Source organism: Mastigoproctus giganteus, chromosome 5 (genome assembly GCF_048544385.1).
Source record: "Mastigoproctus giganteus isolate SK-2022 chromosome 5, ASM4854438v1, whole genome shotgun sequence".
Lineage (NCBI taxonomy): Eukaryota > Metazoa > Arthropoda > Arachnida > Uropygi > Thelyphonidae > Mastigoproctus > Mastigoproctus giganteus.
This window is the reverse complement of record NC_143579.1, coordinates 84,547,129-84,572,672: the sequence shown is the minus strand read 5'-3', so window position 1 is coordinate 84,572,672 and position 25,544 is coordinate 84,547,129.

Sequence of the window (25,544 nt, the reverse complement as noted above, 5' to 3'; positions counted from 1 at the left end):
CCTCATGAACTAAAGTGGAGGCAATCAGGATTAAGTGCTGGGCCCCTTACTGTTTTCAGTATTTACTAACAATATTGATAAAAGAATATCAAATTTAATGTCTAAGTTTGCTGATGATACAACTGGAAAGGTGATTAATTACAAGAATCAAAGTGTATTCCTGAAAAAATAATTGGATAAATTGAGCAAATGGGCTGAGAGGTGGAAACTAAGAATATTTTGGGATTATTGGACTTGAGTAACAGTAATTCCACAATAACATACTAGATGGGCCGACCACACTCAAAGTAGTGAAAAAGGAAAAAGACCTTGGATAATTGTACAATCCAACATTGAAGTCCTCTGAGAACTGCGGGGTGGGGGGGGGGAGTTCTAGGACAGCTCATGAGTTCTGCCAATGACATACAGGAATTTTGCCAGCCGCTCAATCTTTAAGCCTCATTTTAGGAAGAATGCGGATCTTGTGGAACGGGCGCAAAGAAAAGATAAGTTAGGGACACAAAAAGGGTAGGAAATTGGACACTAGGCACCTCTGGCAATTTCAATTAACATAAATTGAAAAGAATAGTTTTAGGACAGATTTTTGAAAATTTTCTTTCGATCAGAGAGTAATGGTCGTTGGGAAATGTTTGCACCGTTTCCATATGGAAGCGGATAGTTTGAATAAATTTAAGATAGAATTAGAAAAAAAAATTATTACAGCAGATGTACAGATGACGTGGTTATGTTTTTTTTTTTTGTAGTGTACAAGCTTGTTTCCTAGTTTTATTTGGCATAACTGATAATAAATACTAATAGTTGGCAGTGTTGGTAAAGAAACATTTATCTGTTATTTCTGTGACACTCGGTTTTATAAGCAAGAGATATTACATGGATAACATTTCAAGTTAAAAGTATTTAAAAAAAAAGTCATAATAGAAGTGTTTCAACAGGAAAGGGTTTGAAAGGCAGAACGGCAACCTAAGTCAAAGCATAAAGTAATGCGTAATATACACTATTCCTTTCTAAAATAACATGCAGCAGCCCTTTGCTCGAAAATGCATGCGGATTGCTGGTTCCGTTTCTTTCTTTTCGTTTTATTTATTTATTATTCTGGTTAGTTTAATCTGCCCGCGGTATTCCTTTTGTCTTAATTAAGCTGCCATTCTTTCATAAGATTATCGTCCTTGGCTGGCATATGGCATTCAAAGAATTGGGTAGTCATTTAATTCTCCATTACTCTTAATTTTCAAAGATGAATTTTCCCGTGCATCCTGTTTAAAAGATGCATTAATGTATATAAGCATATCATTCAATTCTTCAACTTTCAGCAAGGGTAACGAATTACTAGTTATTTGAATCCCCTCTGGAAAAGTTGGGACGCTCACATTTAAACGAGTAGAAACGTATTGTTTAATTGTATGTTCACTTTTGACGGGGAAATCCTTATATTTCTGAAATATTTAGGATGAGATACAAGGAGGTTTGGTTCTAATGTAACTGCTATGATCATGGATGGTGAGTTCAGGACTGTTTCACCAATGCAACTAAGGCATGTAGCATCAGTATATTGTCTCTGTTAATTGCGTGTATTCTAGCGGTGGTTGGACTGTTTCGTGGGATGAAAAATCAGATTTTTAGAGAAAAAAACATACAGCTTCCAGCTGAAACCGACTGACTCGGCCACTGTATAAATAAAAGTTCACAAAACTTTCTACCGTCCCAATGGAAATTATTTCTCGACTTCAACAAGGGGCTGAAATCGAGTACAAACGTTTCCACATGTGAAATAGCAACGTTGCTATCCGCTTCGATATCTGCGACCACCTTTCGGATAGTAAACTGAGATGCAGGCGTTACTTTCTATTTCCGAAGAAGTTCTCGTTCATCGGATGAAAAGCCTTGTGACATATAAAGCTTGCAACACGCTTTATATTCTTTTCTGCCACCGTTAGGATCTATCCAATTTAACAAGCGGATTTTTATTGATGGATGAGCCATTGTAAAAGTACAAATGAAAGCTACTGTAATCAAGAGATGTGGTAAATTTAAAAAAAAAGTACCGGTGCAAAACGAATAAACCACCATTGTTATTCGATTATGCACCGCTGATGTCCTCTAATGTCCTCATTAGCTTCATTCATATCAGGGAAAGAAGTTTCAAGCATTTCGAACATATATATATATATTGAGGTGCTTGAGTTATATAACACACACACGAGAGGTTATTACATGAAGTGGAGCAAGCTGGGATTAAGGAAAGATCCATGGTTGCATCAGGGGCTGGCTAATGGAGAGAAGACAGAGGGCATTCTTCAAAGTGGACTAGAATAGCAAATGAAATCTCAGAATTATATTCTTGGCATCATGGAAGCGATGACTGTTTGTATTCGTACCTCACAAATCGAAATAAGTGTATTATAACAATAAAATACAAATATTATTTATTTTTAAACTTGACTACGTAATTTTTTAGAGAAAATTTGTCATGTTCTGGTATAATATAATATGGTAAACGAAATATGTCGTACCGTCTCGAAACACTGATTCATATTAGTCACGTTAAGAGGCACTTTTAAGCGACATCCGTTACTATAAAAATAACATCACTATTTATTTTATAATTGTTTTTTTCATCGCTGTAGTTTGGTGATGAAGTTATTTTTATTAGGAAAAAATTCCGCTTTTATTGATTGTTTTCTGAATTTCTTTACTCAACTGGGAATGATAGAAAGACATCGATTATATCTTGGCTGTATTCTACTACTATTATACTTTTTTGTAGATCAGAATTGATGTCATGTGCCCTCAGGGAAAGTACAGCGGATTGCGGCAAGCGAAATGGAGATGCCGTTGGCAAGTCCCAACGTCGATACGCACACTGTTCGAAATAATGGAGAAAAATCAGAGATAGAGATAGCCTGATACAAAACTATCCACATTTTCTTTTATAGCAGTCACTTGAGCGGATTATTTTATTCTTTAGGTTTGTTTGTTGTTGTTTGGTTATAGGAGCATTAGCAACTAAGGCCATATTGCTCCGGGGATATGCGGTGGTCATTCCCTGACCTTTCCGCATCTTCCGTATTTGGTGGCCACGGGCTCGAACCCGGGTCTAATCAAGAAGCGTGTGCTACGCACTGCTGCTCCTGCCCACCTGGCTACGGAGGCGCCATTATTTAGGTTTAATAACTGAATTAATTCAAATTATAACCATGGGAAACGAACAAACCATTTAGTTGCAGTGGAACACCAGCAATATTGCATTCAATATAAATGTCTTGAGATGTTAAACATACTTGTTCACAAGTTTGAATGGAATACCGACGATACATTCTAAGTAGCAATACTGCTGTGATCGTATCTCCAGTAAACACCTTCAGAAATACGCAGAAAGCGAAAATTGGTCATTAAATTGGTATTGGCATCTAATACTGGTACTCATTTTTGTTGTTGACCAGAATATTCCCCAATTTTGTTTTAAAAATTGCGCTATTACTCGTAGTAGTCATTCTAAGATTAACGAACTTTACTAACATAACATTACTATTGTAATATCTCTGCTAATTTTTGCTTTTATTTTTTTTCTTAAATAGGATTGATGGGTTAACGAATACATAGTGAGGAATGAACTCAATGGGGAGTGTATTGTTCACTCTTTTTATTTGTTCAGCTATTTCTTATTTTGGTCTTTTATTTCTACTTCATTAGGTATAAAAAGATCAACGGGAGAGGAGAGTATCTTTTTGTGTTGTCGTAACTACCTGCTAACCCCTACGAGCATATTAGAGGAATTACGCGTTCCCATTAAAATCGAATGCTGTAAGCGGATTATTTGGAAACACCATCATAACCTATGGAAGGTATAAACGCATCACGTCTTACCATTTGACAGTATCTCAAGTGAAGAAAAAGGTAAGCTATTTATTTTTCCGTGTGAAATTAAAATATACCTAAAATAAGGAAAACTTTTGTAGAATCTGTACTCTGAAGTGTATCCAAATAGAATGATGTCAGACCATTCTGCACTATGGAAATAACCATGCATAACTCAAATCTCTGTAATAACTACTATGCAGTATAATCAGTTCAATGCTTATATACCCAGTGAAGTAGTTAATCTGTTTGAAGATTACTATTAATCTACTTTTTTCCACAGACTCGGTTCATATCACAAATTATCTCTATTGCAGAATTCACGACGACAGCATGTTTAATATGGAACTTAAGTATCCCAATCTAGCATCAGCCTTGAGCCATTTAAGCAATAATTATGTAAGGTATCCTGACGGTATTCCTCTTATATTTTGGAAACGCTGTGTGGACTAAGTGACAACCCTATTGCTTTATATTTTCAATAAATCACTGAATGATGGTACTCACCTTTCATGTTTTGAAAGGGCTCATATAATTCTTATATATAAGCGCGGCTCTGAGATATTTATACTCTTGGAAGTAATTATCGTCCAGTTACCCAAGTTAACAGTTTTTCTATTATTAGATACAATAATACATCTAAATTATCTTCACATTATTATTGAGAACTTCTGATCATCATCGTTTTCCCACTGGGAGACCAATTATGATCAACCTGCTTGAATTCTGGGAGTTTGCTACTATGGAAATTAACAGAAGAAATTGTGTTGGCATATTCAACACAATTCAAAAGTTGGTGAATTGCGTTGACCGTCTACACTAATCTGTCCAGAATATTTGATACAGTCCAATTAATTTGCAAAAATTGAAGCTACATAATTTTGGTATTAGAAAACTTCCATTATTGTTATATTATTATATATATATATATCATATAACCATAATAGAGAACAATTTAAGGTTATAATAATCGCATAACTTTAAATGGTTATATGATTATTTATCCAATCTTAAACTTCAAATTGTCCACAATGGAATAGTTGTAGAACTATTTCGTGTATAGCTGGAGTTATAGTAAAATAAAATCATCTTTAGATCCACTACTATTTAATATTTATACAAACGATTTCGCTCATATTCCAAAACCTGAGATCTTCAAAATGTTGCTGTACGCCGAATACTTTCGATTGGACACAGTTAAATAACTTATATATAAATATTAAATAAGTAAAATTTAAAGATCCACCTAAATACATGAATCACTATGATTACTATGATCCTTGTAGGCTGTACCTTTATGCGTGAATAATAATAAATTAAATTTCATTAATAAAACGACGTATGCTTAATTATAAAGTGTTATGGAGTATGTGTTTATTTTTTCTAAGCTTTATTTTTACATAAAGGATATTAAAAACGTAACTGATAATTTTGTGGCTTGAGCCCTACTCAGACCATTCTTCGTCTAGGTGTCCATATGTATTAGTTGTTTTATATTGAAATTCTAATAAAATTTAAAAGTAACAAACAAATTGAAAAGTTATTCAGTTCGGTTAAACTTTAAAGTTAATGTAAGATCATTATTAATGAATCAAAATATGAACAGTTTTGGACGTTCATGATTGACACTGAACGAATGCATAACCTGTGATAGGATCTAAAATAATAAACATTTCGATAATGGCAGAGAGTTCTGATAAAAAGTAAATATATTTCATTTAGTGATGATGATGCAAAGAGCTAATTATCCGGAGTTTGTTACTAGTATATGAAAGGAACGCAGATAGGAACTCGTCCACTTTTCCTGAATTAATTAAATGCAAAACAAAATCACCGTTTCAATCAGACACTGCCTTAAAAAGGAAAATTAAGCTTATGTACTTCTGCATTAGAAGTAAAGTAAGAAATATATAAATAAAGGCATATTCTTAAAACATTTAACAAAATATTTAATAAACAACGAAATAGCCTGTATTATACTAAAATTTTATTTACACTCGAAAATACAAGCAATTTGTTTGCGGTTAAGGGGATCCATTAGACCGACTTCTGATTGGTGTTAATAAGTCACTGTTCTGTTTATCAACATCCCGATATATGTTGAACTCACTGCAGTGTGGAGAAGGACGGTTTCAGATACTTTCTACAAACTGTTCACCACACTATTAAATACTCCAAAGATAAAATGTAGGCCATGTATGTGACCTACATTCGTCAGAGTTCCTCGGACATCCACTTATGGCGACTTCTTGAATTAACCAAAAACTCAGAATCATTCCGTGGTTCCTCTTTACTAAGTTTAGTTCTACCTTAATAAGTTTAGTTTTAGTTCGAGACTTTTGGTAAATCTCGACTGCCAATGAAATCCGTGAGATCCTCTCCCCCCCATCCTCAGGGAAGTCTCGACCCACTGGTTGAGAACCACTGTGGTACATCTACTATGGGTCCATGCCAACTTGTTGCAAGACAATTCGTTGTACATTAGTTCGGTGCATGACAATTTTGTGTATGGAAATTTGGTGAAGACCATTGAACACAGAGATAAGAAAAGAACAAAATCGATGAAGTAAAAGGTTTAGGAAACGAAAAATTTTGGAGACTTAGAAAGGAGGAATGCAGAAATTTAGAAAAAGGAAATAATAAATTTTTTGTCCATTCTTTTTGTATAAAAGGATTCACGCCAATTCCTCTTGTTCTCGTCGTTGTAATAGGGTTTTAGGAGCATCGGCAACTAAGGCCATATTGCTCTGTGTATACTCTCTGTAAATTGCGTGTGTTCTGAGGTCGATTTTCTGTTTGCTGGACGAAAAACCCGAGTTTCCGGGAGAAAAAACAACGCTACCCTCGCCTGAGACCGACTAACTTTGCCACGTTATGAAAAAGGCCCATAAAAATTCCTCACTTCATCGACGGGACTCGAAACTCAGGTCTTTTCCACCCAGTGTGGCGAGGACGTTGATCCTACCAACTGTGCTACGCAAAGAAGGCGAGAGATATTCGTTGCAAGACAATACTGTATGACAGTTCGGTGTATGACAATTCGCCGTAAACTACAATTCTACGAACTGTGCTACCCACGAGGGCCCAGTCCCTTTCACAGGCAGGTTGGAAAGTGAGTACATGCCTATTTCAGCATGATTCCGTCCATATTGTAACACCTTTATGATAACTAAGTGTCTTTTGGTGTACCATCCCTTAGTCAGGAGCATCGAAAACCGCCACAGGCCCGATGTAAACCTCTCACTGGGCCAGAGTGCTTTTTCGTGTAGGGAAGTTGACTTCTGTCCCGACCCCTACAAAATCTCTAGAGAAGCTTACCCTTAACCCATTCACGGTACTACTAACTTCTTTCAATAAAAATTAATGGGCGGGGAACAAGACGAACGTCAGATGTTCATTACCTTGCCAGCATCCATCATTAATGATCTCTACTTTTGGTCTCTGGAACAACTCCTCTCACCACGTGAATTCCCTGAAAAATGCAATTTACAGAAGGTAAAGCGTGCGAACAAGGTTCTCTTGAATTTAACCTGTCTATGGCACTTTTTTACTAGGATCGCCTAAAAAATAGAATGTGAATTAAAAAACGAAGGTTGATAGCGCGCATCATGAAATATATAAATTCCCAAGAACGGCATTGTGATCATTAAATTCACCACCCAATCACAGCATGTTAAAAATTTGTCAATTTCCGTCTTGCTGTGCCATACACCGAATTCACTCAAAGAATTCAACGAATCGTCACAGACACCAATTGTTTTTCATCAAATTATCACACATCAAATTGTCACATATTAGCAATATGTCATCTACTGAACTGTCTGGAACTGTCATGCATCGAATTGTCGCTTAAAGCGACTTTTCATGCATCGAATTGTCGCTTAAAGCGACTTTTCATGCATCGAATTATAGCTTAAAGCGACTTGTCATGATGCACCGAGCTGTCTTGCAAAGATTGTCTCGATCCCATCTGCTATATTTGGAAGGAGGCCCGCTCGAAGTGCAACGCTTAACACAGTTTGAATTATTGAAGTAAACAGATTCAGTCTACATAGAAGTTGGACATCGGTTCTTTTTGATGGAAGGTTACAGAAAGGTTGCTTAAATGGTGAGGTTAAGTATTCAAATAAAATATAAAATAATATGATATAACAGACTGGAAACTTGTCAGAGGGAATCTACCGCATATGTTCCCTAAAAGACCGATGCGAGTTGAACAGAGCAGTGACACGACGTATAATGATTCCTTGAAGATTATATGAAAAAAAAAATAATGGCCATATTAATGATTTTGCAAAAATAATCCGCTTATATAAGTGATCACGTTACATTTATGGATGTTGAAATTTAATCCTTGACAGTTAGTTAAATTTAAAGTCGTATTGAAACCACTTGTAGACACGAACCCTCCAGGTCTGTAATCTGTAAAATTTTTATACATTTGCGTATGTGCAATATTATTTTCGTTTGAATTGTACTTATGTTTTTGATAAACAACACCACGAAAGAAGGGGGTAAGGGCTGTCATGTGGTGAAAATTATAGCAGGATGTTTTTATCCCAGAACCACAAAGTGAAGGGAAGGGAATAAATAACTGGTCTTCGACTATTTTTAGCACGACCCACTAAGCAGACAAACATTGCCTAGCTTAATGAAATTCCGCGCATGCCACGTCTCCTGTTGGTCGATTAATTATTCGTTCTGCAGGTATTAGACTGATCCTCTCCAGTGAAGCCGCGTGTGGGTGAGTTCAAAATATTGCGTGAAATACTCCCCTCAGAGTGATCCCTTAAGAAGAAAAATGTTTTGAGTACTCAAAAATGACCAGATTAACTGGATATTTAGAATCTTAAGATGCTACTCATTTGTACTTTCGAAAAGACAAATACAAGAATAAGTCATAATTATTTTGTTCTGGATAGTATACCATGACACGGATTAAGTGACTACTAGACTTCACATTCGCTCAGTCGATTGCTAGATAGGAAAAATAAAAAGATAGGAAAAACATAGGAAAAATATCTAATTAAGCTTCATTGTTGATCTTTTAAACCCAACTAGTACTTTGAAGACTTCATAGACAGTTATGATCTTATTAATTTCGAATGAAGGGTGATTATTGGTCTAAATATCAGACTTAACTGGAATTGTATTTGTGCATTCGCTGAAAGCCTAGTTAAATCATTCAAGAGTGCTTTCTTAAACAGATAAAAATGAAGATAAAAGCGATAAGTAGAAAAAAGTCGTTTTTAGGAATTATTTTTCTTTTACAAAGAAATGAAGTCAAAGACGAAATGCTGATATATTGAATATTACGAATTGCGCGTATGTAAAGAAACAAAGATAACGATAATATAACATTCAGCGGTTCTAATACCTTTGCAAGATGGTGCATACATTATACTTTCAAAATTACAGAAAGTTTTTACGCATTAAAATTATTACATACCCGGAAGGGCACGAAGCAAGCAAGCTAAAAGTATGAATATATACATGGGTTTTATTGCCGCAGTAGCAAAAATACATACTTGCATCACGGGACATTGACACCATAGTCATCCAAGCATACCGTGCATGAGAGCAATACGGGATGAAAAGACCATTCACCAAATGTAAACTGCCTTTATGATGACAGTTTTTAACGTATCCCATATTTTTCTTTCTCTGTTTGCTGTTATTGGTCATATTCTTATGAACGTGTGCACACACGGACACAATTTTATAACTCTTTAAGCATTGCTAGAATTGACAACCGTCAGTCGATACAGTGAAATGGGGGGAAAAAGCGTGGAAGTGGGTGTAAAGCCCGGATGTTGGAGTTAAAGACTTGTCAGTGGATATCGCGTGACACAGGTCCATTTATAGGTGGTCTCGCTACAAGACAGTTGACGACTGCCTCCATTGACACGAGGAGAACGTTTTTCTTGATGGCTTCAACCTCCGGTTTAATAACCTTCCATTTACCATGTTTGAAGGAGTTAAACTCACTTTTTCTTTCTTGGATAAAGAAATGTCACTGTCAGGTTTCTTCCCATCAAAATGACGTACACAGAAGCCGTTAGCCAATATTGTGCAGGAGACAAACTTCGAATAGGGTGGGTACACTGACAGGAAGAAGGCATGCGGCTAGGATGAACTTTTGGATTAGTTTTTCCCCCTTCGATGCTGAGTATTGAAATAGATGTGAGCAGTTGTCGAGATTATCCTCACCATATATGTCTTTAAATACATGCAGGTCGTCCTGCACTCGAAATAGACTCTAGAAAACATTATTTTAATAATGAAAATTTTATTATAGGAAACCTTCGTCCAAGTTTTTTTTTAACATTTTCTATTTTTCATTTTAAAATTCAAATTAAAAATAACAGCCTCATTATTAATGCAGAAAGCTAACACAGCAATGAAGATTATATCTGCTATTATTGGCCAGCGTTGTGTGTTATTATGGGGCTTGAGTTTTTAGTAGAAAGAGAGAAAAATAATATTTTTTTAGCGTTAAACTATCTAATGTTGCAGTATTTCAGTCGTACCTTATTACAAATGTAATCTCATACGATATACCTAATCACGACAAATTCTTGCAAGACAGTTACTGTATTTCTTCGGTGTACAGTTAAGAAGCTGGATTTTTCGTTCCTATTCCATTTGCCTGCACGAAGAGATTTCTAGCTCACAATAACTATTTCATAGAGGATCTCTGAAGTCCGTTGAAAGAAAACTCTGTAGCTATTGAATGTAATCCTTAGCTCAATAGATGTTTGGCTGTGTCCTTCGCGCGTGAGCTATACACAGACGAAAATGCAACTTGGCCTTACTCTGAAGGAAGGGAAAGATCCAATCATAAGAAAATAACAAATTTTAATGGTTTTCTAAACCTGTTTCATGCCCTAAGTGGTGCGGAAGAAAATGAAATCACTTAAGGAAAAAGAAACTCTTATCCATTATCATCATATGCAGCCTGGCTAGTGGCTCTATTTTATATTTTTCCACCGCTGAGAACCTTCGAAGGCCAAGTTCAGTGCTTTGAATAGATTATCATAAACAGCTTCTCGACTGACTCTTCTGGGATTACATCCCGAGTTTGCATGCGTATATACGAAGACGAGCATTGCTTTGAAGGGATAATAGAGAAGACGAAAGAGAGTTTGCGAGAAAAAAGGATAGGGCTAACGTATCATTTCCATCCGGTCTGTCCATATCAAATCGTAAATGATGTAATGCGCGAAATAGCTGTTTAACTCGGGTAAAATGAGAAATAAATTTGAAACTATGCGCGCTAATATTTTATTTTGAGAGATATCAAAAGATCCCTATATACTCATTCGCTTTATTACTTAAAGGGAATCACCATACAGATCTTTTTACATCTGAAATAAAGGTGTGATAATTTTTGCCAGCTCGATAAAAACTCTCACTACTCATCGTAGAGACTTCGAATTTGGAATACAGCCTTCTCTATCGATCTCCAAGGTCACGCGTACAGAACTTCTCAGCGTTTAGCTCACCCTGCCATGATACGTTTTCTCAACTTTTAAGGCTTCCACTCTACCGTCTGTCTTCCATCAAATCTTTGCAGCATATCGAGAAAAAATATTCTGACTTCCTGTCAGAACTGTTGAAGAGTTGACTACCCAATACATGGGCCAACCCGGAACAATATCTGGCATGACCAAGCGTCTCACGCTCGCACGTATGGACTATACCAGCAGAAGACCCCTACGGCATCCTCTCCTAACCAAGGTTCATTGGCGTAAAAGACTCGCCTGGTGCAAAGAGCATGCAAGTTGGAAGTTAGAAGATTGGAAGAAATTGTGCTGGTCGGATGAGTCACGTTATTTACTTCGCACCGTGGATGGTCGTGTACGGATTTGGCGTCAACAGCATGAGGCTCTTAATCCTCCATGAATGGTATCAAAAGTGCAGGCCGGTGGAGGCTGTTGTGTGGTGTGGGGTATGTTTCACTGGCAGGAACTTGGACCCCTGGTACATGTGGAACAACGTATTAGTGGTCTTCGCTATCGTCAACTGCTTGCTGACTGTGTACACCCCGCTATGTTACACTTTTTCTCGAATGGCGATGGTGTCTTCCAAGATGACAATGCGCCGAGCCATCGGGCACTTGTTGTGCAGGAATGGTTTGAAGAACACAGTTCTGACTTGCAGCATATCGATTGGCCTCTGAACTCCGCCGATATCAATCCCATAGATCACTTGTGGGGCACTATGGAAATGCATATAAGGCGTCTGGATACACCAATCACCTTCATACCTGCATTGCTGACCGCATTACACACAGCTTGGTTGGCCATACCTCCCGAACGCTTCCGACATCTTGTTGAATCAATGCCACTTCGGATAGCTGCTGCACTGAGGGCAAAAGGAGGACCTACGTAGTATTAGGTAGGTAATCATAATTCAGTGATCACTCAGTGTATATCGATGCGTCGACTTGTTATAGGCTTTACTAGTTGTAAGATTTAATTCAGTTCTGTCCCGGATTCAGCAGATGTTTTATTCTATAGTTGAATCAGAATTTTATATCCCAAATCACATTGGGATTAGAGGAAACGAATTAGTTGATATCGCTGCTAAATCAGTAATCCCCTTGAATAACTTCTGCCTGTTCTTCCCATATACAGACTACAGGCGAATAATCCGCACTTAATCGTCTTCCCAATGTGAAGATTCTTGGTAGAGACAGACTTAAAACAAATTAAAATAGATTGTCTGTAATTAAGAAGGCGTAGTTCAGTCGGTGCAGGGTGGGAAGAATGGAAGTTGTTCTTGCTCTGCTTCGCATAGGACAATAGCCATCTTCCACATTGTTTTCTACTGAAGGCAGATAACCCTGCTGTATGTGGGCATTTCAATACTATTCTATAGGTTTTACCCATTTTAATTGAGTGTAGTTGTCTTATTCAGATTATCAGAAAGCTGATAATCTGAATGAGTATTTTGCATCTATATTCACACGTGAGGAGTTATTAAGGGAAGAAAATGCCAGAAATTTATCAAACTGTAACAGGGAGATAAATGATTTTGTAATAACTGAGAGGAAAGTGGAGGAGAAATTGTTGAAGCTAAACATAAGAAAGGCAGCCGGAGTGGATGGGATCTATGCAGTTATATTAAAGGAGGCAGCAAACGAAGTAAGCAAACCCTTAGCCATAATTATGAGGGGAGGTCCCCACGGACTGGAGATGTGCAAATGTATCCCCAATCCACAAAGGTGATCTAAGGGTGACACGAGTAATTACAGACCAGTTAGTTTAAATTCTGTTCCGGGGAATGGAGTCACTGGTTAATTGCAGAATAATCTAGATAAGACTGCAGCAATAATTCAGACACAGCATGGGTTTGTTAAGGGAAAGTCTTGTCTGACAAATTTTATTGGATACTATGATATGGTTACAAAGGAACTGGATGCAAAAAATAATTTTGATATCATATACTTGGATTTCAGGAAAGGTTTTGATACTGTTGCGTGATTCTGTTTGACACTGTTGTGCATTGAAGACTACTGTACAAAGTGGAGCAGTATGGTATTAAGAGTAAGTTGCTACAATGGATAAAAGGGTGGTGAAGTGGGAGAAGACAGAGAGTGGTAATCAATAGACGCTGCTCTTCGTGGACTAATGTTATTAGTGGAGTCTCACAGGGTTCGGTGTTGGGCCCACTGTTGTTTTGTATATTTTTCAATGATATTGATGAAGGTATATCAGGCTTAGTGTCGAAGTTTGCAGATGATACAAAGTTTGGCAGGGTTGTTAATGACAATAATGGCAGTGTGCTACTGCAACAGGATCTAGAAAATTTGAGTGGGCGGATGGGCTGAGAAGTGGCAACTGAAGTTTAAAATTGACAAATGCTTTAATGGGATTTTTTCACTCCGTGGCTGAGTTAGTCGGTCTCAGGCGTAGATAGCAAGGTTTTTTCGCCAGAAAACAGACAAATCGACCATTGAAGACACGCAATTAACAGACATAAGACACAGCACCGCAGATGAATTTAATTATTCGGGTGGCCTAAATATAATAGTTTGGTTTTTTGGTAGACTGTAAGTGGAAATGGATATCATTGAGATTAGAACTGAGACCACGTATATTTGTGAAATGGATTAGGAAGTGTTTGGGAGGTTTAGATCTTTTCGCAGATAAGCTTGCTCTATTAGTTTGACAATTCATGGTGTATTCAATAGTAAGAAAAAGTGGGGGGAATATGCTGTATGAAGTAATGAAATGTTTGGATGTGGCGTACACATGGTAAGAATATATCCAGATTCTTGACATAACGTGGCCTCGACAATGTTCCCCGCACACACACTACTCGGACTCTCTCTCTCTCCAATCACTATCTGACAGCGTAGAGGCAGCAAGGTTATACACTAGCTGATCTGGAAGCCTCCTAGAGAGTTAGCAATAGGTTCGGTCCGGTGTACTAACCAGCGGCCGGCCTGCGAACACCGTTTTAGAGCTGTACCGTCGAAATGTAAGGAAGTTTGGATCTCGCCACGATGTTCATCATAACCTCAAAAGTCATCAATCATACTGCATGATGGAACAGATGGGGAAGGGTTGACCGGAACTTAGCTCTAGAGACTAAACATGGGTTCCACCACTTGAAGCCTCCAATAAGCAAAGTGGTGGTATTGCACCGGTTGATGACAGTCATCTACCACCTAGTACTGCCTGGTAACACAGAGGGGCGGTATTCCTCCGTGTGATGTGGGCGACACACCTCGACCCCTGCTTACGTTGGGTCACACCTGGGTGGTCACCCACAGTGTGCTTGTTAATGGGGGTTATACCCAGGAGTATTAACAGTCCCACCATCGTGAAAGTGCAAGCAGAGGATTTGGCTGTCACAGACCGTCCGGACTTCGCCGAAATTAGGTTTACTTGACTTGAGTGTGACCGAATATCAGTTCCATCAGCGTTTAGACTTCCAGGTAGCAAGCACAGCTTGTCTGGCATATCTGAGAGAATGTCTGCGAGGACCAAATTACCTCAAGAACCTATCTGATGTTTTTAAATTTCTACTATTAGTTAATTCATATATAATTTTATTTAAATAAGCTGTTTTAGTTTATAAAAGTGTAAATTATAATGTTATCCATTATTTAAATTTTATTGCATTTTGACGTGGCAATCTGTTAATAGGTTAAGATTGGGCACTTTGACTTGATGTATTAGGGTCTAAGCTGCTGATTCGCTATAAGGAACCAGCCAACTAACCATAGGGTTTAGCTAATGAACCTAATAATCAGGGTGCTCTCTGGAGTTAGCTGTTGGCTATAAAGATGGCGAATGTATTGATAAGTTCAGTCCAAGTTTGGGTATACAGCAGAAATTTTTACTGGGTTTCATTGTTATTTTTGTCATGAACGGTGAAGCATTTTTAGAATTTGATTGATGTTCATCTGATATCCTGATGCGGATGGCACCAATCTTTCTTTGTGTCATTTGAGAGTGGACAACCAAATATAACTGGAGGGGGAGATGGCAGACAAAATGTTAAAAAGATAAGATTGCTTTGTTCGAGGAAAGCTATTCTAAAGAAGGGAGGGGATGTTGACGATCATAAAGACAAACATGGACTTAAAGAAATGTATGGTAAAAGATTTGGTAAACTGGTTACTGATAATAAAATTGATTTCCCATTAGGCGATCATGTAATATTCTAGCATAGTATGACTATTCAAATAATGTTTTAAAAATTATCATAATATGATGTGATATAATTCTAGGATGCTCGTAACTTAGAATTATTTCATATTTCTGGGAAACAAACTTAAACGACCCATATCGTCTAGTCCCGCTTGAAGAAGCCGGACAGTCTGGTAGCGTCCTGGGATTCCTTACGATATCTTCGGTTCTGGAGGCATCGATGCTTACGGATATAAGTTTAGTGAGTGTTAGAATATTTTGGGCAGCAATCTGCTATTTCCAAGGCATTATGTCTAAATTCGAGTAAAGCACCGATCTAGAAATGGCATTCTACGGTACTCCTGTTAAGCCATTTAAGGATCCAATACTTTAACCCGAAAAATTTTATCAAGTGGGTTTTGGGAGCTGAGGACCAGATGATGGAGAACTGCAATAGTATGGGATAAAGGCAGCGTTGAACATATCGGATAATAAGCTGAGGGTCATGTTTTCCTGCGAGCTCTTGGCGTAGCAGCCACATTGCTGCTTAGGTCTTCGTTCGGGTGGCACTTAGATGCTGCTGAAATGTGAGGCCCTCGTCCCACGTTAAACCGAAGTCCTTATGCGTGATGGCTTTTCCTACAGATTCATCTGCTATAAAGATTTCTATGATATTTCTTAAACTTTTGCGGGAGTGCAGTAGCGCACGCTCTTTGAGTTCAAGCCCCTGACTGCTGAATACGGCCGATCTGCCAACCCGCAATGGACCAGCGTGGCAGATTATGGTCCATTTCCCTCAGCATGAATTGTTGAGGAGGCTTCCATCCTGCAGTGGGTTGATAATGGCTGCACTTTACCTTTTACTTTCTAGTTGTGTTTTTTTATTGGTCAGTTGACTGATGATAGCTGCTTGATTAGGATTAGATGATGTTATGTACAGTTTAATTCAATTCAATTTATTCCATATGCTTCACCCCTGAACAGCCTTCAGCTAGGAGGGTGCCTATATACATTTGTACATTATAACTTAGACAGCAAACATAGAAGTCGTACATAAATTACGCATATTATTATTATTTCTATTTTATAGAAACAGTTTCTATATAATATTATATACATTAGTTTCTTTTTCCAACGAAATAACATCTAAAGTGAGCAAATATAGCGGATAAAAATATATACAGTGACATGAGCAAAAGGTAGAGACATATAAACACATACGCGTCCTAATGTGTGCATATACCGCCAATACATATACATACAAAACACATAATGATTTAAAACAAATTAATTCCTCAGCAAAGTAGAGTTCATGGGAGATTCCATCCTGAAGGAGATAATCAGGAAACTTCTACAGTTTTATGTGGTGGTACATGTCCTGTATCTTCTCAGATCTGTACGCTTTCTCATCACAGAACTTGTGAGGATCAATCTTCAGGGTGTTGTACGTTTGGAGGATGTTAGACGGAAAACATCTTCTAAGCCGTCCGTACTTTAATGTCGTCCGCATGAGACAAAGTCCTGTTGTAATGCAAGGAAGAGTTCAAAGAGCTGCAGCGAACAGTAAGGGAGAAAGAACCCCTCCTTGCGGAACTCCTATAGTGACCAGACATCCATATTGATAATTTTGATGAGTAACTAGAAGACGTCTAGGTTTTAGAATTGCTTCTAAAATCGTAGAGCGTTACCAATAATGTTGAATTCTCCAAGGTATGTATTAATGCAGCAATACTGACACAGTTATATTCTGCTTTCACATCGAAAAAGACATCAAGTTGCTCTTGTCCGGTTAGGGTTCTTTGTATTCTTGTAAGTGTGTCAAGTTGGTTGACACTAGTAGACCCGCCTTTGATTACCGTGTGGAGGTAGGGAGACCTGTGGTTAAAGCAATGGCCTGTTAGCAGAGGGTGAATGGTCTTCTCAAAGGGTTTCAGGAATCCACAGCTAATGGCGATGGGCCTGTAGTCCTTCGGTCCTTTCAGATGCTAACATTTTGGTATTGGGCGTACAAAGTATGTGTTCCAAATTTCTGGGGGATACACGCTACTGACGATTTGATTAAAATATGCACAAGAATATTAACAGTGTAGACGCTGCATAATTACAAAATGAAGAGCGGAAACCCGTCCGGACCTACTACTGACTTTATAGCGGTAGCTTCTGTATGATCTCGATCAGTTGGTCTCTCGAGGTTGTGAAAGTAGTGAATACTGGTTTGCTCTTGGCCCTGTTGCTGGAAAGATGGACTGATTGTGCTGCTAGAAGGCCAATTTTTCCCATTCCATGAAGGTATTTTCTTCCATTGTAGACTTTTCTAGTAAACGCGTGTATTCTTTTTGAGTGTCGCATTCTGTCATTAATCGATTTAATGTGAGGCATTCTTTTTTGTCTTAAAAATAAAGCTCTTTCCCTTTTATAGGTGGCAAGATCTTCTTTATTATTTGTCCTTTTCCATTGTCAGTAGGTCTTCTGCTTGAGATGAAAAGCAAGTTTGATGACAGTTTTGAACCATGGGGTCATTCTTGATGTGATCCGAACTTCTTTTGATACTCCAGCCAGCGCTACTTGCCTGAGTTCGTCAGCTAAGCAGGATAAAGCTCCCCTCGGAGGGGGGGGGGGGGTATATAAATTCTGCCGATTAAACTCTGTTAGGCGTTTAGGAATTATTTCAGGATTCCGATCCTTAACTGAAAAGATTGTTTTTGACGTTATTTGCCGTTTAGACTGACAAGCGCGATAAATTGCATCACGCGTTTGCACCAGCAAGAATTCACAGGCGATCGGGATATAGCGTGACTGGAACCTAAAGAAGGGTGACATGATATGCATGGTGTCAAAATTATGATAGAGTAGATATAAGATATTATCGCCCCCAGTTGGGGTATCTACCATTTGTGTGAATCCTACCGTAGCAAGGATAGAATCAAGGTCCCGTCTAACATCTTGCTGCCTTGACAGTGGCACGTTAAAGTCTCCTGGAACAACAGTTGGGATACCAGATAAACCAGTGTGGAGTCCGAACTCCTGTCTTCAGTGTGGTCTGGGGATCTCTCAAGCCTCTTAAGTTTCAGATGGCGCAGTATACTGCATTGGTTGGGCGATAATTTTCAGCTGGTTCCCCTCAAGGAGCCATGTTTCTGTAATACAAATAAGATCGAACTCATTTAGATGAAGGAGAGGCTGTCTGCTTCTGATATTTTGCGTAAACAATTTGACTTGACTCATATGTCTTTAGTGGTTGTAGTAGTAGTAGTAGTAGTAGTAGTGGCATGTGATGCAAGAAAGCAAATGTATGAGCTTATGCAGCATCAGCCAAAAAAAAAAAAAAAAAAAAATCACACCATTCCCTCCAAATGCCTGTCCAGTTCCTCCTTAAATTTATTCAACCCATCAACTTCCACAACGACAGATGGAAGTTTGTTCCAGCAATTAACCACCCGCTGGCTAAAGGCAAATTTCCGCACATCTATTCTACATCTGTCTTTTCTTAATTTGAATTTATGCCCCCTTAGGTTCGTAATCTGAACAAGTGGAAGGATCCCATCAGAATTCAGCGTGCTCAACCCATTCAAGGCCTTATATACCTCAATCAGATCACCGCGCAGGTGCCTAGTCTCCAGCCACTGCAATTTGCAGAACTTAAGCCTCTCTTGGTAAGGGGATCCCTTCATTCCCCTCACCAATCTTGTTGCCCTTCTCTGTACACGCTCAAGCAAATCTACATCCTTCCTAAAATGAGGCCTCCAGACCTGTACGCAGTACTCAAGGCGTGGCCTGACCATTGCCTTATACAGAGGGATAATCACCACCTTTTCCCTGCTAGCAAAATTCCTATATATCATTGACAAAACCCCATGACCTGCCCTGGCAGCCTGTCTACATTGCTCAGAGAACTTCATATCTGACTGCACAATTACTCCCAGGTCTTTTTCATTTTCAACCACCTTAAGTGTAGTACCACACAGTTGGTACGTTTCTCTGGGGTTACTTCTACCCATATGCAGTACTTTGCATTTGTCAAGGTTAAACTTCAGTTGCCACTTCTTAGCCCATCTGCCCAAATTATCTAGATCCTGTTGCAGTAGCACACTGCCATTACTGTCATTAACAACCCTACCAACCTTTGTATCATCTGCAAACTTCGACATTAAGCCTAATATACCTTCATCAATATCATTGATAAATATACAAAACAGCAGTGGACCTAACACCGAACCCTGTGGGACTCCACTAATAACATTAGTCCAAGAAGAGCAGCAGCCATTGATTACCACCCTCTGTCTTCTGCCACTTAACCATCCTTTTATCCATTGTAGCAACTTACCCTTAATACCATTCTGCTCCAATTTGTACAATAGTCTTCCATGCGCAACAGTGTCAAAAGCTTTCCTGAAATCCAAATATATGATATCAAAATTATTTTTTGCATCCAGTTCCTTTGTAACCACATTATAATATCCTATCAAATTTGTCAGACAAGACTTTCCCTTAACAAACCCATGCTGTGTCTGAATTATTGCTGCAGTCTTGTCTAGATGATCCTGCAATGCATCTTTAACCAGCGACTCCATTATTTTACCCGGAACAGAAGTTCAACTAACTGGTCTGTAATTACTCGTGTCACCCTTCGATCCCCCTTTGTGAATTGGGGATACATTTGCACATCTCCAGTCCGTGGGAACCTCCCCTGAGTCCAAGGATGCTCTCATAATTATGGCTAAGGGTTTGCTTAGTTGCATTGCCGCCTCCTTTAATATAACTGGATAGATCCCATCCACCCCAGGTGCTTTTCTTACGTTTAACTTCAACAATTTCTCTTCCACTTTGCTCTCAGTTATTACAAGATCATTAAGCACCCTGCTACAATTTGATAACCTTCTGCCATTTTCAAACCTTAATAACTCCTCATGTGTGAATGTAGATGCAAAATACTCATTCAGTTTGTTTGCTATCTGAGCAGGATCATCAACAGTCGAACCATCGATGTCAAGTGGACCAATCAGATTCATCCCCTTCCTTTTAGAGTTTATATAAGTAAAGAAATCCTTGCTGTTTTTCTTAGCATCTTTTGCCAAGGATTTCTCGTAATCTGCCTTCGCCTGCCGAACCTCCTTTGTGACCTGATTACAGATTAACTTATATCTGCCATAGGCTTCTGAGTCGCTTGATAATTTATATGCATCCCATGCATTTTTCTTCTCTGTTACGAGTCTCATTAGTTCATTAGATAACCATTTAGACCTAAACCTTGAACAATATTTCTTGAGTATATTGTGCTAGCCAGCTCAATATACTCAATTACGTCGTATAGAAAATATAGAAAGTATGATCACAAAATAGTATTTCATGATCATAATTAAAAAACTAAAAACTTATTTAGAAAAATAAACATAAATAAACTATTTCTAACTTGGGGATTCGAACCCAGAGTTGGATTCGACATGGACCAACTTTGGACGCGAATCCTAATGTCGCTAAAAGATTATTTATTTTTCTAAATTCCGTTTATTTTTTAAAAATTATGATCATGAAATGTTTGAAAAAATTTTCGAGTGTTTTGAAATTTTTGATCCGTTATTATTTATAAAAATTTCAGAACCTCGGCCACATGTAAATAAATAAAAATGCAGAACTGAGTTTAAAACTACTTAAATATATTACAAGACTAAATTTTAAGGTAAATTAAAATGATGATGTAATCAAAATCTTAAACATCTTTATGAAAGAAATTATTTAATAATACATAAAATAAAAATGCGAATAAAATATTAAATAACAGTTTTATTTAATTCATATCAACGAACGGGCCAAAGTTAGAGACATTTATTAAATTCAGTAGTCGATTTACAGGACTGAGCCTACAATAATCTGGGTGTTTTTTTTTTTTTTTTTTTTTTTTTTTATAAAAAATAAATAGTTTCGGTTTATAAAATGAACTGCAGCATGAACGTTAATAACTATAAATCATTTGAACGGACAACTTTATTATGCAGTATTTTATGAGCAAAGTGAAAACGTGAATAGGATTCGATGTGGATCAACTTTGAATTCGGCCCCCAAATTTGGGAAAAGTTTATTAATTTATTTCTTTATTTTTGCGAAATTCAATTTCTTTCCAAATTATGATCGTGAAATATCGGAAAAAGTTTTCTATTTAGAGTTTTATGAAACTTTTTTAATTGTTTCTTAGAAAATTAATTGGTTTTTCATACAAAATGTTGTAACATACTTTGACAACGTCTGGAAAAGACTTGGGTTCGAAACCGTTAAAATGGGAGGAACGTTTATGGGATTTTTTCCACACCGGGGCCGAGTTAGCCCGTCTCGAGCGAGGAAGATGTGCAGCCCCACATCCCTAGAACCTGGGGCTTTTAATCCAACAAACAAGCGCACCAACTATAGAATACTTGCAATTTACAGACACACTACTGACGCCTGATAACCTTTGTTGCTTTGGCGCAAAAATAAAACGAAACAACTGCAATATTTCTCACAAGATTTGAAGTTATTGTAAGTAATTTCTCTCACGTACGTACACGTCATTCATTCATTTATTCGTAAATTCATAAATGTTAAAAATTCTATTCTGTTTTCTTTTCTTTTTAGTGCTAGTAATAGAAGAGAAGGACTTTACTGAAAACTGGGGAGACGTAATAATGAGCAGTCCCTAAACATTCTTTATCAATCATTTTCCGCCGCATACACTGCATCAATGATATTCGGCTAAGGTTCTTTGTACTGAATATCGAATTTAGAACAATCGATGTCCGACGCTGGATCAGAATGAAATATGTCGATAAATCAATTGAACAAAAGGGAATGATTCTTGAGATAGTTTCTGCGTATATCTAAGTTCTCCAAATAACAATGCAGCCTCTGGAAGGAGAGCAACGGATTTAGAATTCCACATAAACACATCGTCAAGTTACTTTTTTATAAGGAAGTGAAATTGGAAAACAAGATCTTCAAGAAAGTACAAAACAAAACGAAAGTGAACATACTTAGGGATGCACAGAAAGCAAGAAACAAGAGTAGATACAGAATTTTTGCCTCTTATTGCACACCCAGACAAATCAAACTGTACAGTACTCGCATAGAGAAAGCGCAGATTTAGAATAGACATTCAAAGGACACTTGAATGTTTTAGAAGGAACAAGGGAATTCACAATGTAGGAAGATGCTTCCTAAATAAAACCAAACCTTATGAAAAAATACATTTGTGAAATCACGTTATTCAAAGAAATCGCAAGAGAAAGAGAATTATTTTAAAAATAGATTTTATTTTTGTATTTTACGAGTATACTTCTGGATGCCAGTATAAGGTTATAGGAATTAGATAAAAAATAAACAGAAAAAAATAGAATAAGAAAAGAAAGAATAATGGAAGAAAAGACGGGAAGTATAGATAGATGAATAAATAGAACCCATCCCGAATTCTTGCCCCCGAGAACCGAAGCATAGCTTTGTTGAATATAGGCCATTGACGTCAGAGTTGTGCTGAATGTTATGGCAGAATTGCCTACGACGAGATAAAGTTTATTATGATGCTGCCGAATCAGCAACAGATATCTGTTCCGATAGTTATCCGGAGGGTATACTTAAATGCGTACATCATTACCTCCAAATATTGGGATTAAACTTGAAATTCAATTAACGAGATCATGGAGTTTGGAAAGTCTCTAGTGGTGTGCGATTCATCTCCCCAAAAGAGGGAAAATTTATCTGCGAGTGACAATATGATTATGTAGTAGGCTGCAGTCCCTTTAAATGGATAACAGATATAACTGTTAGTAATTTTGCACTCAACTACTGCAATGAAATGTGGTAAAGAGGGCTAATACTAAAGGTTGTTTGATTAAGAGAGATACATAACACATTCTTCATCAAGTTGCAAATTAAAGCCAATATATTGTCTGTTCTCAATGAATGAAGAAGTATCTCATGGTACACGCTTGCACTTCATATTCTTATAATATAGTTATTAATAATTGAATTTAATATACGATAAACAGCAAATTTAAAGACAACTACAAAATTATTTACTGTGGAATTTAACAAAGTAACAGCGGCAGGAAAATAAACCCAAGTGCCCAAAGACTGATCCCTATTTGTAAGCAAGTGAAGAAATTGGATTTTATTCCGCCTTATTGAATTATATACAAGAGGAGATCAACGCAGGAAGAGCGCAAAGAGCAGAAATCCTGATTCGACACGTTCTCAGTGCTGCGAGAGTCTCAGTGGATTCGTAGGCATTCACTCTATCATTTGCTACTTTCTTTTAGCTACGACACAAATTCCGTCTTGCCACTTAAAGATTCTGGAAGCACGTACTGGACATCGCCGTTTATGTAATTTATGAACATTAAACAGCACACGTCTGTGTCCGATGTTTTTGATGACATTTCGTCATTAGTGTGTGGAAAGATCTACTCGGAGGTGGCGATTTAGAATTACCAAGGTGGAATTCGTACTTAGTGCAATGCTGGTTACTAAAAGGTTAGCATAAGCAAAAGCCTCGTTATAGTGGATAATAAACTCCACGAATTATATTGGATATAAAGTCCGTAAGCTTTTATTTACCCATGAATCTTCTGATGTTGTTCAATTTGCTGACTAAAAGTTTAAGAACTTTATTCTGATTATACTTATATAACGTGATACTAGTTCTGATCTTTGCTTTCGTAAAATAATGTCCTGCGTTTGTTGGCCATCTGTTCTGCTTGTTGGGTCGAAAAATAATTTTGTTACATTACTAGAATCTTAGAGCTATAAGGTTTCGTTCCTGTAACATCACTACTTGTTCCGGTTGACTTAATAACAGGCAACCAAATTATCGATTTTCACAGTCGATGGCGTTAGGAAGTTACTTAGAGGAAGTCATTTGCGGTTTCGGTACAAGACATAAGTTTCAAATAGGTGTTTACTAACTGGGTGCAGACTGAATAACTTGGCAATTTGTAATTCGAGTGAGGGAGTTTTCCAACTGGTTAACAACACTCCTTTGAAGCTTATATCTTCAGCTCCAGATATTTAACGGAAAACGAGAAACTGCGAGAAAATGATAGGCAGTTTTATCACGTGCATCACACACACGTAATTGTTCATCTTGTCGTTCCATTGCAGATTCACCCCTTTTAAGTAAAATAACAATAGATAATAATGTGGATGGTGGCCAGAATGTTATACCAGACAAATAAAAAGAGATGTGAGTGGATCAAAAGATCTCTTTTTTTAATATAATGACCAGGCATTAACATCCATACATTTAAGTTAACCAATATAGCATATAAGTTGAGAGAGCAAAATAAGAAACGAAATAATACTGCTGCCAGAAAAGATTTCTATATGGATTAGGAATATTCTGAGAACATTCAATATTCCCAGTCGCTGGGAATATTGGATGCTGTCAGGTTAATAAAGGTATTAGGTGCCCATTTTTTCGGTAGTGAAAACGTTAAATTGTGGGTTAATGCAGCTCAGGAATGGACCCAATTGAAATCACAGTTGCAGTTTGACCATCTGAGAGTTCAATATTCTTCAGACGAGATTTACCAATTCCTGATCACATTACGGATGAATATTTAATGAATAGATAAGTAGGTATGGAAACTGACTTTCTAAGGATGCGTTGTATTTTCGGGGGGGAGGGGGATATTGCAGTCATAAATTAAATCTAAGTATATGCACGTCTTTGTATGTCAGCGCCATAGTTTGAAGTCATCGACTCTAGATCCTGAAACTTTGCCTGCATACCAAGGAATCACTAGAGGGGGGGGATACACCTGGGCGGCGCTTTCTTTTCTACAGAATAATTCTTTCTATGAGTTACGAACATTTCAAAATTATAATTAATATCTCTCATTAACTTTATTAATTAGCTTTATAAATATTTCGTGTTTGTAAATGAGAAGAAACCTTAAGCCAAATTGCTTGCAAAGTCTGCGATCTTAAATTTGCGATGTTAATGATTGTCAACGTTATAAATCAAATAAGACGCCATTATGACTAACGGACAGAGATTTATTAAGCAACGGGTATCATTTT